A 3,588-nucleotide genomic window follows, 5' to 3' on the forward strand; every position below is an offset into this window, starting at 1 on the left:
GCTGCGGGACACCCAGACATACTCTTAAACAGCCCAAGCACAGGCTCATTCACTTGCAGGCACTCACCTTGGGCTCCAGGGGAGGGATGGTGATTGGGGGCATCAGAGACATATGGGCAGAGATTGAGTTGTGTAGCTGCGAGGCGAGCACTGAAGGGAAAGTCCCCATTTTCTCTGTGGGGGGCCCTTCTCCTGGGCAGCTGGCAGGGGACTACCCTCTTTCCTGTGTTGAAACCGGCCCCGCAGGCCAAATCTGAATCTGATTGGCCTGATGTGGTCTGCTGCTTGACTCTGCTGACTCACTGACCTCACCTAACTTACTGTACCACTGGAGCCTGTATCTGCACCTGAAACTTACGGAATCTATAGGTGGCAGCAGACCTCGGAGTGTCCTGGCTTTTTGCAGAGCTACCCCAGGACTGGTACTGGTGGCAGACATCCTCCATTCAGTGTGGCATCTCCCACACACCTCCAGGTTTAGCACAGACAGTGACCAACCATGAGTCATTTTGTAGCTCCTACAAGGTACTCCTCGGCCAGTCACAGGGAGTGGCTGACCTGGGCCTGCACTTGAACCCCTCCCAAAAGCCCCAGAACCAACATACTTGGAGGTAGGCTTTAGACCACAGTAGAGCACCACCCAATTAGCCCCACAAGTGGCACACACAAAGGGTGGTCTCAACAGGTACCAGAGCACACTAGGGTGAATCCCACTCCTGGGGTAAGGCCCCTGCAGTGAAGCCCATAAGCCCTGGATGTGGCCAAACCCACAGCCAGTTTGCCTGAGGGTCAATACTACCCACTGACATGCCAACATCGATCAAAGCTTAACTATAACAGGAGGGCACAAACAACCCACACAAAGGACACTCCTGGAGCACTCGGCTCATGTGACCATGGAGACTGTGCCACTGGGGCCCAAATGACTCCTACTATATAAGGCCACATGGTAAGACTGGAGACATAGCAGATCTACCTAATACACAGAAAAAAAGACAAAAAAAGAAAAGAAAAGAAAAACACAGAGAGGCAGCCAAAACGAGGAAACAAAGAACTACATCCCAAATGAAAGAACTAAAGAAAACTCCAGAAAAATAACTAGACAAAATGGAGGCAAGCAATCTACCAGATACAGAGTTCAAAACACTGGTTATAAGGCTGCTCATGGAACTTAGTGAGATCATCAACAAAGAAATAGCAAGCGGGGTGGGGGGGGGGGGGGGAGACATAGAAACCATAAAAAAGAACCAGTCATAAATAAGGAATAACTAAAATGAAGAATACACTAAAAAGAATCATGAGCAAACTAGATGAAACAAAGGATAGAATCAACAATTTGATTTGGAAAACATGCAATCAAAGGTGCAAAAAGAAAAAAAGAGACTCCAAAAAGAGTCAGGATAGTTTAAGAGACCTCTGGGACAACATCAAGTGTAACAACATTTGCATCAGAAGTACCAGAAGAAGAAGACAGAAATTAAGGGATTGAGAATCTATTTGAAGAAATAATGACTTAAAATGTTTTTAACCTGGTGAAAGACATAGATGTGCAAGCCCAGAAACTACAGAGAGTCCCCCAAAAGATTAACCCAAACAGGCCCACACCGAGACATGTTATAATTAAAATGGCAAAGGTTAAAGAAAAGAGAGAATCCTAAAACCAGTTAGAGAAAGGTAACTACTAACTTGTAAGGGAGTTTCCATAAGGTTGTCAGCTGATTTCTCAACAGAAACTTTGCAGGGCACAAGAGATTGGCCCAGAATACTCAATGTGATGAAAAGCAAGTAAAGGACCTACAACCATCTGCACTCTACCCATCAGGCTATCATTTAAAATCAAAGGAAAGAAGCAGGGAAACCAGGCTATGTGATGAAAGAAGAGGGCGAACCCGCTGGGGCACCTCTCAGGGGCAACTGCAGCCCCACTTCCACTAGCCTCCATGCTCCCGCAGGAATTCCCACCATCCCAGAAGCGGGGTGGGGGGGGGGTGAGCCTCGTGCTCCCCCAGAGCTGCCTCTGCTCTCACGGGCTTCCCTCCATCTTAGAACTAGGGAAATAAACTATGCAGGGCTTACCCTTGCTCAGGGCCACGCAGAAACCTCTGATGCAGTGCCACACAGACACATCGAACTGGAAAAACTCTCAGTGACTTGTGCTCTAACGTGCGGTAAATTTTATCACTCAGCTAAAGCCCAAGATGGCGCTGAGCTGTGACGTAAAGGAGAGCTTGTGAGAGCAGCAGGGCGTGATGTGGAGGCGCTAGTGCTACTACCGGAGGGGAGGGGCTCCCTACGAATGGCGAATGCAAAAATTAAAAAGGCCCTAGGCATTGCAGGGAAACTAGAGTGAAGTGGAAAAAAAAAAAAATAATAATAATCTAAGAGGAAGGCAGCTCAGAATACCTGTAGGCAACTTAGAAGTTCAGAGGTGTGTTTTTTTGTGTTTGTTTGTTTTTTGTAGAACTTGCTTTCCAGCATGGGTTTCTCCACTTACTCTTCTCCACTTACTCCCGAAGGAGAAAAAATAAAAAAACAAAAAAAAAAGAAAACAAACAAACAAAAAAAAAGAAACAACTGAACCCTTATGAAGAAGTGGACCAAGAAAGGTAGTTTGATTTAGTACAGTGCGTCTTGTCCTTCAGAGGCCATGTTCAGACTTCAGAATCATTGCTCCAGGAAGATACTTTATGGACCTGTGAGTAAGTGTAAACCCCCAAAGAGAAGAAGCAAAAGTTATACAGAAAACTGGTTTCTTCTCTTCTATACAGACAGAAGCTTAAAACCAAATGCAACAAGTGATGCTACAATTCCTTTGAAAATTCCTTTGCAAAGGAATAAGATACGAAGTATTACCCGGGTCCTTCAGTAGACCATGACATCAGAACAGATTTTCTATTTGGAGAGGTGGAAACAGCGGATGATTCTGGGACTGGGAGAGGATGGCTTTACAGAGTGTACTTCAAATATTTTTACAAGGGAAACGGTTCCAGGAAGACTTGGAAAGCATACTGTCACCCCAGGGGAACTTAGAGAGATGACAATCTCCTCAGATCTGGCTACATGGAAAGCATCCAGCATATTCTAAAAGATGTCAGTGGAGTTCGAGCTCTTGAAAGCGCTGCTCAACATGAGACCTTAATGTATGTAGGTCTGCTGGACTGTGGGCTGAGTATCAGTTCAATGTGGTTTAATTGTGGTGGCCTACAAAGATGGATCCCCTACCCACCCACACACATTTCATGAACACAGAATTCTGTTCCCAGTACTGGGCCAAAGTGGCTTCTTCGACTAGAAGAATATGCAAAGAAGGAAAAGAAACAGAATATTCAGAAAACAGATTAGGGCAAGACACAATTTGGGAACATTCAGTACTTTCTCACAGTTTGGGAAGATGTATCAATGTTTATTATGACCGAAGATGGAGGTACCACAGAATCTGAAAGCTACTACATTAGCACAAACAGAAGTATTAATTTGTTGAAATTTATTGCAACCTATAAGACTGAAAAGCTGGAAAAGTTTAGATTTAAGGAACTTGACTTCAGCACATAAAAGACCAATTATGCTACCTCTGACTATGATTGACCT

General features: G+C 45.0%; 1 pseudogene; it reads left to right on the top strand.

Annotated features, from left to right (window-relative positions):
* The first annotated feature begins 1,870 nt into the window (after positions 1-1,870).
* On the top strand, positions 1,871-3,342 carry LOC109450873 (mitochondrial genome maintenance exonuclease 1; annotated as a pseudogene).
* Positions 3,343-3,588: the final 246 nt, after the last annotated feature.

Source organism: Rhinolophus sinicus, linkage group LG05, assembly GCF_036562045.2.
Source record: "Rhinolophus sinicus isolate RSC01 linkage group LG05, ASM3656204v1, whole genome shotgun sequence".
In the NCBI taxonomy this organism is placed as follows: domain Eukaryota; kingdom Metazoa; phylum Chordata; class Mammalia; order Chiroptera; family Rhinolophidae; genus Rhinolophus; species Rhinolophus sinicus.